Source organism: Ipomoea nil, unplaced genomic scaffold (assembly GCF_001879475.1).
Source record: "Ipomoea nil cultivar Tokyo-kokei standard unplaced genomic scaffold, Asagao_1.1 scaffold2805, whole genome shotgun sequence".
Taxonomy (NCBI): domain Eukaryota; kingdom Viridiplantae; phylum Streptophyta; class Magnoliopsida; order Solanales; family Convolvulaceae; genus Ipomoea; species Ipomoea nil.
Window position 1 is genome coordinate 274,280 of NW_017619233.1, and position 15,228 is coordinate 289,507.

At 39.2% G+C, this 15,228-nt stretch overlaps 3 non-coding genes and 1 pseudogene across 3 annotated transcripts; 1 reads left to right on the forward strand and 3 right to left on the reverse strand.

Moving 5' to 3' along the window:
• The first annotated feature begins 3,246 nt into the window (after positions 1-3,246).
• TRNAS-GCU lies at positions 3,247-3,328 on the forward strand. Its single transcript has one exon. It is a non-coding gene; the product is annotated as a tRNA-Ser (tRNA).
• A 1,190-nt stretch (positions 3,329-4,518) lies between these two features.
• On the reverse strand, positions 4,519-6,940 carry LOC109158321 (annotated as a pseudogene).
• A 6,141-nt stretch (positions 6,941-13,081) lies between these two features.
• TRNAR-CCU lies at positions 13,082-13,154 on the reverse strand. Its single transcript has one exon. It is a non-coding gene; the product is annotated as a tRNA-Arg (tRNA).
• Positions 13,155-13,217: 63 nt separating this feature from the next.
• Positions 13,218-13,288, reverse strand: TRNAR-CCU. The gene has a single exon. It is a non-coding gene; the product is annotated as a tRNA-Arg (tRNA).
• Positions 13,289-15,228: the final 1,940 nt, after the last annotated feature.

A 15,228-nucleotide genomic window follows, 5' to 3' on the forward strand; every position in this document is an offset into this window, starting at 1 on the left:
CTTTTATTTATTATGTTTTTTTTTAGGTGGGGGGTTTTGTTTAAAACATATTTATAACTTTCTTACTACAATAACCTTGTGCTATACTTTCCTAATGAATTAAAATGTTGGTTTATTACTTGAATATATCCTTTTATTTTAGATAGTTGTTGCATTGGAGAAAGCTGGCATCTTAGATGAGTTTTTTCATTAAGTGAGAAATTTGCTTTCTTGTTATCAACTAGGGTTGGGGGTCTCGGAATCAATCTGGCAACTGACAGTATTGTGACTTTATGACAGTGATTGGTAAGGATATTCAACATTTCATGTTTCTGGCACTGGATGCTATTAGTTTTATAACCCGATTATGGCATTGTGTAATACCTTTCCAGATGATATTTGAAGTTGGAATAATCAACAAACTCTTGTTTAGTATGATTTTCCAAGCAGTGTGGTCCTTATACTGTGTTATTTATTTAGTAGTTTTAAGTGTGTTGAATGTTCAATTATCACTTTAATGTTTTCTATATAATGCTTTCCAGGTGCCTTTGTCTTAACCCTAATGCCCTTGAACAATATGAACTCAATCGCCAAAGAAATGTAACTGCTATATTTTTGTTATTGTTATTTAGTTTGAATTTTTTAATATAATATATTTTTAATTATAATATTGAAGTAATATATTATAGGTTTAATAATTAGTGGTATATTTTAAAAACAAAAATTTTAAAATTAGCGATGGACAAAAATCGTAGCAAATTCGTAGGTAAATACCTTCCAACAATAAAGAATGGCAATGAAATAGCGACGGAAATATCCGACAGAAATTCCGTCACTATTCCCTTGCAAGTTTTGTCCTCCACATCGTCGCGGGGATGAAAATAGCGATAGATTTTTTTAGTTTAGCGACAGATATTTTCGTCGCTAAATTTAGCGATCAACTTGAAATTCGTCGTAACCATTTAGCGAAACCAGTTTTAGCGACAGACGAATTCCGTCACTATGATTAGCGATGAATTTTTTCCTTTTTAGCAACGGAATTTTTCGTCGCTATTTCTTTTCTTTTTTTTGTTTGTAGTGACAATGAGCGGATCCGACTTAACCTGTGGCGGGAAAGAGAAAATGCAACGCCGGCCTCGTGATCGACAAAAGCAGGCCAACTTGAGTTAGGGAGATCGGATTGGTAAAAACCACTGCCAGTCAAGACCCTTGCAACTGCTTGCCCGTGGGGAGGTGCCTAGATTAATGCAAATCATTCTAGTACATGAGGTGTACAAATAGTTATTCTTTTGTGTTGTTTAAACATATTGTCTCATTACTACACAATTTATGTAACCTTTTGACCATTGTTGCAAATAGTATTTTATCCTTTGAATGCATTCTTCTTATCTGTACGTTGTTAGCCTTTCATTTAATTGGGTTACATAGTGATGGATTATATGAACCCGGGGGTCCGGATTATACAACCCGAATATATGTCGAACGTGATAAACGAATAACAAAATGATAACAATTGGGGTGTGTATGAAAATGATATTATATTAATTAAATGTGTAACGCTATTACAGGGGTTCGGGACGAGTAATAACAATACAATTGTAGATAGAAAGTAGAAGATAGAAATCAAGTGTCCCTTGTTAGGACAAGGTGAGGGGTTTATATAGGTAAAAAACCTCCAACCGCTCCTCCTAAACCGGGGGATGGTTGGATCTGGCGCTTTGACCGCGTCCTAGCTCGGGACCGGGTCCAAAGCGCGGCCCGGGGTACGCAGGAGGAGTCGCAACTGCTGCCGCACGACTCGGACAACACGGGGACCCAGTCCCGGCCAAGCCCGGAGCTCGGCCGGGCCGACCCCAAAGGGTGTCCGACCCCGCGTAGGCCGACTCGGGGTGCGCAGGTTGACCCCGTGGTGGTCGGGCCTACGTAGGCCGACCCTAGGGTGCCGAGCCCATGTTGGCCGACCCCGGGGTGCCGAACCCATGTTGGCCGACCCCGGGGTGGTTCGTCACTCCGTGTGCACAGTAGCCGGGGACCCCGTGGTAGTAGCCGAGTACCCCGTGGTAGTAGTCGAGGACCCCGAGGAGGTAGACCCCTCCATGGCCTGTTCGGCCGCGTGCGTAGTCCACTCGGTGCCGGGTGTGATCTGCTCCATATTTCTTCGCTCCAGGTCCGCTCCGTAATTATTCCATCATCAGTCCCCCCACTCTCGGGGCTGCGAGAAGTCGTCAGCCCAAGAGAGTACCAAAGCCGCTTGATAATTACGGACCCCCCTCGTGTTTTAACGCTTTGTTCTTCGCCTATGCTTGTGTTGTGCAAGCTGTCGCATGAGCGGCGTCCATAGAGAGTGTGTTGGGGACCCATCGGGCTAAGCAGGGGGGCCGAGATGAGGGGTCGCAAAGAGCCGGAGGCGGCGCACAAGGCCATGGGGAGCAAGCATGCGGCGTTGGAGGGAAAGTATGCCGAGTTGATTTCCAGCTGTGCGCGGAAGCGTCGGGCGCTTGAGGAGGCTTTGAAGGCAGCCGTATCGAGCTACAAGGACTTCGAGGTGGTTTGAAGGCAGCCGTGTTGAGCTACAAGGACTCCGTGGTGTTAAACAAGAGGGCGATTGGGACCTCCTCGAGAGGTCGGCCGAGACCTCCTCGAGTGGTCGATCGAGACCTCCTCAAGAGGTCGGCCGAGAACTCCTCGAGAGGTCGGCCGAGACCTCCCCGAGAAGTCAGTTGAGACTTCCCCGAGATGTCGGCCGAGACCTCCTCGAAAGGTCGACCGAGACCTCTCATTTTCGAGAGGTCGGTTGAGATAGAAATGTGTAACGCTTTTACAGGGGTTCGGGACGTGTAATAACAATACAATTATAGATAGAAAGTAGAAGATAGAAATCAAGTGTCCCTTGTTAGGACAAGGTGAGGGGTTTATATAGGCAACAAACCTCCAACCGCTCCCCGTAAACCAGGGGATGGTTGGATCTGGCGCTTTATGTATTTATTTTTGATATATTAATGTAATATATTGATGGTAAATATAATTAATTTTAAATAATTATAAAATAATATATGAGTTGGCATTGAAGTATGATCACGCGACAGATATGATTTCAACGCTACATTAGCTATTGTCCTTAATTGTTTTACTTTTTAAAGTACAGGACTAAATTGAACAAAACATTATAGTACATGGACCTCATAGGTACTTTGACCTTTATTTTTCAAATAATCAAATGATATTGCATCTATTAAGTAATTTTATTCACGAATGAAATGTCAATAGGACGCTTTGGCCGAGTGGTTAAGGCGTGTGCCTGCTAAGTACATGGGGTTTCCCTGTGAGAGTTTGAATCTCTCAGGCGTCGGATTGTTACTTTTATTTTTTGTTGTTGTTATTATTTGTGACGCTTAAAATACTCCGTTCCACGCTCATCCAATTTTGAATAATGCTTCCAACTGTGGACTGTATATTAACTTTATACTCCGTAATATACTAACACAACATAATCAATTTTGCCGAGAGTCACACTTGCGTAAGAATCACGGATCCTTGTTCATGAGATGTGTTGAGTCGAGTCGAGTAGGGTCATTATACAAATGTATGTAATACTTATACTAATAAATGTAATATTAAATTATGAATAAAATGTTTGTTACTTATAAGGAAAAGCATAATAATTTTGAGGACAAATATAATACATTTATATTTTGATGTAAAGTATTATTTTTTTCATCAAAAGTATTATATTTTCCCTTATAAGTAATGTTACACTTATAAAGAAAAATGTAATACTTTTGATGAAAAATGTAATACTTTTACATAAAAATGTAATGAATAAAAATGATTCATAATTAATTGGTTATATTTTGATTCATAATCAAATCCGTAGCTAAATACCTTCTAGAAAACATTTTCATTTCCCGTGTTTGGTTGCATTTCAGAAAACTGTCTTGGTATGTTTGGTTCATTTTTCAGAAATGAGCATAATTGTAAATTAAACATTTTAATTGTTTTTTTAGAATATAAAGACATTTATAATAATAATATAAGTGGTGGTAGTGGTAGTGGTGGTGGAGGTGAAGGTGGTGGTGACAGTGTGGTGGTAGTGTGGTGGTAGTATGGTGGTGCGATGGCGGTGGTGTTATGATGTTGTTTGTGGTGTTATTTGTTATATAATAATAATAATAATAATAATAATAATAATAATAATAATAATAAGTGGTGGTGGTGATGGTGGCAGAGTGTTAGTGGTGGTGGTGGTTGCGGTAGCAGTGGTGGTAGTCAAACATGTCAATGCTATATTAACATGACTATACTGCCAAGTCATCAATTTGACATATCTATACTGCCAAGTCATCATAGTCAAACATGTCAATGCTATATTAACATTGACCACAACTCTCTAGGGTGCATGTGGTTAGTATATTTTATTTTATTGTTTAGTTTTGTTAAATTTGAAAGTATAAAAACAAAATTACTTGAAATTTAAATAAAGGAACAAATTTTTAAAAAATCTTGAAGTATAAAAGCATTGATGATACTTTGACCACTAAATTTACATAATGATATATTATTGAGAAAACCTACTATTCTTTGTAATGAAACTAACTAAGATGAGATTACAATGAGTACACCTCTATAATGAGTATGTACTATTACTAAATAATATGTTTTTACAATAAAATATTTTATTGGCTGTAATTAATCCTCCTCAATTGCTTCTATGTAACTATTAAGTTGTCCCATTTTTGTAATCAACGACCTTCAGAAATAGTGGAGTCTGTGACGGAAGAACAACGCGAGCCTATATTACCTTCAAAATTGGAAAGTGACAAAACAAAATCATCAAAGCCTTCACTTCGAGAAACAATTAAGCCAGCCGTGGAGAGGGTAAGTAATGATAGTTCTGGTAGAGCTACAGAGCCCTCCAAGTACCGAACAACTTGTCGAATGCTAGGCCTGAATTCTACATCTAGTAGAGAACACAACAACCCAAGCTTCAAGACAGTATCTACTTCCTCAATAATGTAATCTTTGCCAAGTTTAGGATCAACGGCCTTTAATAGTTCACCTCTACTCCACCATGAAAACACCCACTCCACCAAAACAAGATCCTCATTTGACGCTTTTGGCTCTATAGGCCTTCTACCACAAGCAACTTCAAGCAAAAATGCTCCGAAAGCAAACACATCGGAGCTTGTTGTGGCCTTGCCTGTTCTGATGTACTCCGGTGCAAGATAGCCAAGAGTTCCGACTATATGTGTAGTTTGAGGATCAGTGCCATGATCATACAATCGAGCTAGGCCAAAATCTCCTATTCGTCCATTTCCTTCACTATCCAGTAATATATTACTAGCCTTTATATCTCTATGAACCACGACCTGCTCCCACCCTTCATGTAGATAGAACAAAGCCGATGCGACTCCTTTGATTACTTGAAACCTTTGGTTCCAACTGAGGGTGTCTACTGGTTTCTCAAACAAATATTTGTCAAGACTTCCATTAGGCATGTAGTCATAAACCAAGAACAATTCTCTTTTACGCCTACAATAGCCAAGAAGAGGAACTAAATTCCTATGACACAACCGACCCATACTAACAACTTCAGCTATGAAGGCTTTCATTCCTTGTGTTGATTGATGGTAAATTTTCTTCACAGCAATCTCACCTTGCGAGTTGGGCAACACACCTCTATAAACTCTGCCAAATCCCCCAGCACCCAATAGTTGTTTCTCTGAAAACCCCTTGGTTGCTAAGTACAATTCTTTGTAATGGAACCTGTGAGGTCCATATTCGAGTTCCCAGTCCTCAAGCAACTCTGCAAACTTCCTCTTCCTCAACACATAATAACCCACTCCAGACAAGACAATAACCAGAGAAACTATTGAAATCAAAGGCACACCAATGACTAGAAATCTAGATTTTCTCTTAGGCCCAACTCGTGGAAGCTTTGGGAGTTTAGAGGGGTCCAGTTCTTGAGCAACACCATTCAGTTTGAAGCTCCACCCAAGAACATATTGGGTTGACACTGTTGAACCCGTGGCGGATGTGAAGCCGAGAGAGACGGTTTCTAGTATGTCTAGTGAAATATCATGGGGAAAAGACAAGAGAGGCTTACTTGGTTTACCCACACCGAGAGGAGCCACAGTGACACTCATTCGCTTAGCCCTGCCATCATATTCCACCCAAACCTGAATTGGCTTGCCGCTTCCCAGGCTAAAGTTATGAACCTGGTTGCCCTGTAGTACCCTGCTGATTTTGCCAAAGCTGATCTCAACCCGTTGATATCGATTCCAACATGGTTGTTATCAATATCATCAAATTCTCGATTCTGCAGGGTATCAAGCTCTACTGCCACCACATGGTTGGAAGAATTGCCATCCGAGGTGTCGTTGAAAAGGCCGAAATACGGGTAGGGAAGTGCCCCCGGAAGGCCTCCCGGGGGTGTGAGGGCGAAGGTGAGGCCGTGGGTGAACAAACTAGGATTCTGGGGCACCATAGCACAGACAAAGGTGGTGGAGAAGGAGAAAGCAGAGGCGTTGGGGGAATTCTTGAAATTGATAGGCATGGGGTAAAAGGCACGGCCTTTCTGCAACATGGTTTCATTTGTTAGCCTGAGTAAGCCATTGGGTGTGATCTCAGCTATTCCGTCGAGGCTCAGATTGGCCGACCTGAATCCGTTGAATGTGAACTCCAGGTCTCCAGAGCATAGCTGAGCAGCAAAGATGGCTACTAGCACTATAAGCTTGAGGCACATCATTGCATTATTGCACTATACCAGAAAGAAAAACCTCTTATTAAACGCTATATATAGGAATATGCTTCCAAGACTTCCAACTTATTTTGAACAAATGGAGTCTTTATACGGCATTGATTGTCTAATTTGTTGAATGTGAATGGCAGGGTAAAGGGGCTTAAAAATCCAATGAATTTGGGAATTTTAGGGATAGACGTTTCTGTAAGAAAAAACGTAACTCTCTGAGTCTCTGCTTATCTGTTGAATTTTGTGGTCGGCATATTGCTTTTGTCCTGAAGCTTGGAGTCCACATTTCACACCAACCGTCCGAAGGTTAGGTTAAAGATTTTGGCTAAAAGTTGTATTCTAGATTTCCAATAGTTATACCTGCACCACAGCGCACAGTGCACTGTGCGTCCCGCGCCTCCCAAAACGACGTCGTTTTGGGAAGCACGGTACGAAGTTGACATGATTATGTATATTTGTTTATACAATTATGTATATTTTTTATTATGTACATTTTTTATACAATTATGTACATTTTTTTTTATACAATTATGTACATCCGAATCAGGAAATTTTTGTGTATTATGTTAAGAGTTGATGTGTATTATGTTAAAACTTTATGTTTATTATGCATTATGTTAGATTATGTGTATTATCTTTTAAAAAAGAGTGTGTATTTTGTTATATAATTATGTACATTCATGTATACAATTATGTGTATTCTAATATGACATTTTGTACATTTTTGAACATGAGATTTTTTTTTAAGGAAAATTAACTGCCAAACGCTGGGTAGCGTTTCAAAAAAAAAACAAATTGAAACGACATCGTTTTGCATCTGGGCGCACAATGCAACGCGCGTCGTGGTGCAGAATATAAATTGCCCTAGATTTCTGGTTTCACACTCATAATAAAGGGAGGCCCAAATAGAATAGGGTCTTATTATTATTTGAGTTAATACCACAAATGATCCTAGTGCATGCATATGAATATGTCTTATGCGGTGAGTTTTTGTGTCTTGTATTCAATGTTGTAAAAATCAGCTTAGGCGGCTGCCTAGGCACCGACTAGGCGCTAAGTGCCCCAAGTCCAAGGCGATGTCAACCTTATGCGGTTTTAGTCGGCCAACCGACTAGGCGCCGAGTTGGCCGGGCGCCTAACTCGGCCGAGTTGAGCGCCTAACTCAGCCGAGTCAGACGTCCAGCTCGACCGAGTCAGTGCCTATTCGGCCAAGTGGTTTTTTTTTTTTTTTTTTTTTTTTTTGCATGTTCAGCTACTCCTCTTCTACATTTTTCCAGCCATGTACATACTCAACTAACCATCTAACATATGCACTTGACTAGTTTGTGGATTATAACAATCTAACAACTCCTAGCCCTAAGTGAGAAAAGTGAAGACAATATACTTGAATTACTTGACCGCCTAGGCGCTAGTCGCCCCCTGGGCGCCCGACAAGTGCTTAGCGCATTCTTGAACATTACTTGTATTATGAAATTTTGTGCCTTAAGTGTATGAATTATGTATCTGAAACATATTAGTAATTGTGTCTTATGTTATGAATTTTTGCGTCTTGTGTTGTGAAATTTTGTGCATATGAATATAAATTATGTACCTAAATCAGATTTGAAAAATAAGTAAATATATAACATGTGTATATGTCTTGTTTTGTGATTTTTGTCTTGTATTATGAAATTATGTACCTCATCATTTTTATTCAGGGTCCATAATGTTATGTGAACTCTGGTCCATGATATAAATTGACGTGGATAAGTATTACAATTTCAATTATAAATATTACAATATTTATCATTAGTAATAATCAATTTTGTAATAATAAATATGGCCGTTTCAAACGTTATAATCCAATTATTTAATTCGGATTTATGTGCCATGAATGCTATCATTTATGTGCATTCCCCTATATAATCTTATAGTCTGGGCAGTGATTTTACAAGAACACGAAACAAGAAGCAAGAAAAACATAGTTTTCTCTCTTCCAAAGTTGTCATATCTCTTCCCGAAACTCTACCCATTCTTCCGTAAAATAGCTTGTGTTCAAGCCTGTTATTCTAGTTCGCCGAAGGTACTATTGTTTGAGTGATCGAACATATTATCGTTGATCCATTTTATCCTGGGAGGCTAACATCACAACGCTCCTAACACCTCCGGAAGATGAGGAATCGATTTTAAGGAAAGAGTGTTTCGCTCGACTTGGATCCTTCGTTTATTATCTATTTTTCTGGGACGTGGGATTATTATTCTAAAATTAAATTCCTTGTTTATATATTTATATATATGCTGGTTGGAATTATAATTTTCAAGATTATAAATTTCATTATTTTCGTTATATATATATAGCGGTTCAAATTATATATTAATACATATATAGTTTTTGAAAATATAAAATTATATATATATATATATATATATATATATATATATATATATATATATATATATATATATATATATAGGGTCGCGTTCAGATGCGAATAAGTGCCCAGGAAAGAAATGCGAACCAGTCAGCGCGTGTCACGTGTCCGCATTCATTGATCGGGTGCACATACTTTCACCTACAAGTGTACATACTTTCACCTACAAGTGTACATACTTTCACCTACAAGTGTACCTACTTTCGCCTGCAAGTGCATTTAGTTTTTGCCTGCATTCATTGATCGGGTGCACCTACTTTCACCTACAAGTGCACCCACTTTCACCTGCAAGTGCATGTAATTTTGCCTTGTTAACATTTATTGATATGAGTTCAGCGGGTAGTAATACCCCTGAAAACCACCCGCAAACATTCATGAACCTAAGTGTAACTACTTATAGCTATAGGTGCAACTACTTATAGCTATGGGTGCAACTTCTTATAGCTACAGGTGCAACTACTTATAACTATAAGTGCACTTTGTATTGATGCTCAGTGTAAATTTTTACTTGCACCTATAATACATTTTACTTGCATTGCGATGTTCAATTATTTACGAATATGCCACCACGTTTTTGTTTAATAAAAAAATCAGTGTTTCTCATCTATTAAATCTGGACACGTGAACGGATATCAAGCATTCCTATTTCGTACTTAGGCGCTTCATTCACATGGGAGTGTAACTATATGTATATATATATATATATATATATATAGGCTTTGGATCTGGTGCACCCCTCTAATTAGATGAGCTCATGAGGCCTAATAATACCCATTGATTAGATTCCCATCTATGGTTGAGATTAAAAGAAATATTTTCAGTTATTATCTATGGTAAGGTTAGATTAGTAATTTGGTTAGCTGATTTAATTAATGAATTAATTTAAAAGGAATATGATTCATCTTTTGATGCTTTTGAGGATGGAAATTAATAGATTCTATTAATAAAAAGATTAGATAACATATTTAACGTGAATAAGCTGGTGATAGTAGGAGCAGCAAGTTAGGACTTTCAACAAATGGACATTGGCAGTCACGATAAGTGCATATACACAGCATAGTCTGTGCGTTTTCTGGTTTTTCTGGTAATGGTTGAGATGTGAAAAGGGTCTAGGGGTGGTCATTAGCATGCGTTCACACCCCGTGTGCGTCTGGGTACACCTGCCTGTGCGTACATATATACTTCCATCGAGATGTTTATGTGTTGTTTTTGCTTTGCCTTGTACTGCTCAGTGCATGTGTACTTTTTTGTCTGTGCATATTAGGTTGTTTTTTGTTTTCGTCCGTACATACTTCGTGTCGGTGTATATGTTGGTTTTTGTATAATGCTTATAACATATACGCCATTCTACCTTACAAAAAACCTGCTCTGTGTCCGTGATTTTGGTATTCTTTTGGTTTGTACCAATAAGTGCTTGAACGGTTCGAGTCTGTGCGTATGGTTGTTTTGAATATTGCTTATCAACTGGACGATGAAGGGGGGTGTCCGAGATTGGAACGCTGCGTTTTTTTTTTTTATTAACAGGAGTTAGCATTTTAAGAAACGGGTCTGTACATAATTCAATCTTTTATATATATATATATATATATATATATATATATATATATATATATATATATATATATATATATATATATATATATATATATATATATATATATATATATTATACATGTAAAAATGCACAAACCTTGGGGCCTATGCACATACAATAATTTAAAATGCACGGACTACATAATATACTACATAGTGTAAATGCACGGACTACATATGTGTGTTATGCACATTTCCATCTACTTATGCAAATTTCAAAATTTAAATAACCATGCATTAACCAAAAAGCTGGGTAATGAACGGTAATAGCAAATTGACCATAGAAATAATGCGTAATACCAAATTGGTCATCGCGGGGACAAATTCACTTATATATATTATATATATGTATATACGCACAAACCGTTGTGGACCAATGCATAGACAACAAATTATAATAATATATGCATTAGTACACCTAAAAAAAAGTGCATGTATGGAATGCGTTGTAGACGAAAGGTACGTGCATAGTTGCGCACTTGATATCATGTGCGAAAGGCAGTGTAAAATGGACGAATAATATTTCATATTTAAGTTTTATCGCACTGTTAATAAGAAAACTCGAAATGACATCTGGTCCAAGCCCGAAGCAATACATAAATACAAACAAAAACGTAGAGTTGGGGATAGAATAATAATACTAAATATAATAAAGGTGTTCAACGAGACGAGTCAGTTGTCCTCATGGCAGAGTTGAAATTCATTCGGCGATGGGTGTTGTTTTGAAACAGCAGGATATCATACATATATATCGTGTGCGTAAGGCACTCAAGGCACGTGCGTCACCTCCGAAAGATGCATTTACCTTCATTCCAAATCGCAGGCAATTCTGCCTATCCCCCTAAAACAATAGCAAAAAAAGCCCAAGCAAATATACAGATAAAAAAGACCAAAAAAAAAAAAAAAGGCAAAATGCACGAAATGTGCTTGTAAAAGATGGTAACATGGGTGCAATGAACATAACTTACGCTAACATGGAATGCACACGCATAGTCACTACTGCGCCCATACCCCACCCATAGTATTCATTTTTAAAATGCTCAAAAATTAAAATTACAAAACCAAACTACTAAAACTACACAAATATGTTTGACCAAACTTAACGCAATTACAATATACCCTATATGCACATACTATATCCCACAGAATTTATATTTGACGCACAGACTATATCACTAATATGCATCTTCCTTCATTCCAAAATCGCAGGCAATTAAACCTATCCCCCTAACACATTTACAAAAATAAGCCCAACCAAAAAAATTCTGAAACAGGATAAAAAAAAAAAATAATGCAGCAAACACCAGAGCCCCAAACCAAAAAAAAAAAAAACCACAACCCATAGAAAAACACGGGGGCACAGAGTGGCAACCATTGGAGCACAAACCTGCGAGGAAAAACAAGAAGACAACCATAGACATGCAAGACACCCCATACTTGACTTCAGAACTCCAAAACCCCCAATGTTGTAATAACTTACGATTAACCACAAAAAACCCTAAATCTAAACCCAAACCCTAACAAGTAGCTTGCCATACCCCGCCTCCCAGGGCGATACCGGGTCTGCCGCCGACCAGACGCCGGACATGCAGCGTCCGGCCAGTAGCCACGCACCCACGAAAAACCCCCAAACTCCAGGCAAAAAAACGGCGAACCAGTTCGACCGCCATTGGAGCAAACATCCGACGAAAAAAAAAAACACAAAATTACAGGGGATTGCGATTACCTTCGATGGAACCACCATTACCCCGTCGTTGCCTCTTCGATCGATGTACAATTGACGCCACCATGACGAGCTTCACCGCCGAGATTTTTGGATGGAGAGGGAGAGAGGATAGAGGTCACCTATTGATGTAACTCTAAGAAAAAAGATATGCGCTGGGAGTAGTACTCTAGCAGATGGAAGAGACAGACATAGAATACAAATGGTTTAAATCTCATTGCAGATTCCAAGGCGAATTAAATACAGCGTATAATAAAAAGCTAATGTGAATTTACAAAAAAAAACCCTTATGTTACAAATTAGCTGATACACGTGTGAATTTTCCCTATTGATCTGGACCATTCATCTAAACTAATTAATGGTCTAAAAAGAGGTTCACGAGCTCATCTGCCAAGGGGGTGTGCACCTGATCCAAAATCTATATATATATATATATATATATTATTTTTTGTGTAAAATCAACTTTTTCAACCAACAAAAAGAATCATGGTACTTTACATAGTAAACCTTGATACAAAACATTAATGTACATAAATGCTTCAGTTAAATAGTGAAGGAAAGGGTCGAACCTTTGTTATATCTCATAAAACCAACAACGATAGGAGCTGGAGACTGTAAATAAAACTTCGCGTCAGGAAGGGGTCGAACCTTCGACTTTCTGCTTAGGAAACAGACGCTCTATCCACTGAGCTACAGACGCTTCCTGAGTTTAATATCTCATAAAGCCTATAACAATAGGAGCTGGAGACCATAAATCAAACTTCGCGTCAGGAAGGTCGAACCTTCGACTTTCTGCTTAGGAAACAGATGCTCTATCCACTGAGCTACAGACGCTTTTGGAATGTAATTACTCATTTGAACATATCAAATATATAATGTGGGCCTTTTTCCCCTTTTTTTTTTAATAGATTTCGTATCTAAACTTTTTTCTTATTTTCATAAGTTTATTTTGAAGGTAATAAAAAAAATTGTTTAGTAAAATTGACATTTTCAGTTAAGCATATATTTATCAACTATTTTAAAGTAGACACTTAATGTTAGTGTGTTGGCAATTTTATTTTTTTAGAACTATTGACTCTATTACAATGTAATATCTGCCAATGAAGCACAAAGAGTCGATACCCCACACTGCAGTTCGAATATGCCGCTTAACCATAATGTCTTTGAGTTCTTCATTTAACTTCCCCTCTGGAATTTACATATCAGAATAATTAGGATGTTTACAGGGTATATTCTCATATATTGTCCTGTCTTAATGAATCTACATATTAGACTTTGCTTTGACATCGACTTCACGAAATCTCAAAAAATTCGGCTCTTGACCCTATTATATGCCAAGTGATTATTTAGAGCGGCATGATCGCCTTGCACGCAGACCAAGACGCCTGCACACCCACTTCGACCGTAAAGGTCGAATCTCCTACCCGTACTCCAATTAAGGTCAGTCACCTCGCGGAAAGGGGGGTGCCTTAGGCCAACCACTACGGTCCTAGTGGTGCCTCCTTTATGTCTCCAGTGTGATTTTTGTCACGTAATGTAAGTGACAGCGCAGAGCTTGTCATGTAATGTAAGTGACAGGGCAGAGCTTGTCATGTAGTATAGGTAGCGGCGCGGAGCTTGCCATGTTATGAGATTAGCCATTCACCCACAAAATTTTTGAGAACTTTCGAGCTCTCGAATTAATCATCTGATACTTCATCCAACCCTCCATTCACCCATCCAGTACTCCTCTCCGCTAAAATTTTGAGAGCGTTTGAGTTCTCAATTTATCCATCCAATACTCCAATCCGGTAGCTTCCTAATTACTAGTATAAACTCTTTATGATGACCATACTTTGCTCTAATGACTCTTAGACTATGCCCTAAACCCTTTACCGACTAGACATCTCTCCTATAACTCTTAGACTCTACACTAGACCCCTCACCCATAACTCCATGTCGTCTCTGGACTCCTCAACACCTGACTTTCTCATGTTTTACTTCCAGCACTCGTCTCCATTTGTCCCACCATAACTTGATTACTACCTCGTAGATGTTCGGGTGTGAACTGTCAAACGAGAGTCTTGAAGATCCTTAGTTGCTAGATGACCACCGAGTGGTGGCTGGTCAGTCGATCACCGAGTGGTGGACGACGAGTCGACCACCCCGAGTAGTTGAAAAGTCAATCGACCTCCGAGTGGTGGGAATACGAGTTGACCATCGAGTGGTGGGCTGGTCAGTCGACCACCGAGTGGTGAGAGGACTAGTCGATCACCGAGTGGTGGGAAGACGAGTCGACCACCGAGTGGTTGGAGGATTAGTCGACCACTGAGTGGTGGGAAGACGAGTCGACCACCGAGTGGTGGGAGGGTCAGTCGACCACTAAGTGGTGGGAAGATGAGTCGACCACCGAGTAGTGGGATGGTCAGTCCACTAGTGAGGCTGTATGTCGTACACTTACCAAGACACAGGTATAAGGACCACTCCGTAACGGAGGCTGGTCGGTCATCCGTGGGTACTTGTTATGCTTTCCCCTTTAGACGGTCGGTCCGTTGGACGCGACCTGTCTCATCATGTGGTCGCTTTGTTTCCCGCTTTTGCTTTTGCCGTAAGGCTTATTTCGTCTCTACATATTTATTGGCCCGCTGGATGGCTTGGGCGTATATCTCGGGAGTTTCCCTACGCAGATTGGTGAATCGGTCTCCAGATCTTAAAGTTTCCATGAACAACGTCATAGCCGTTTGGTCATCCATGTATTCTACCGTTTACACCTCTTTCTGCCATCTCTTCAAAAT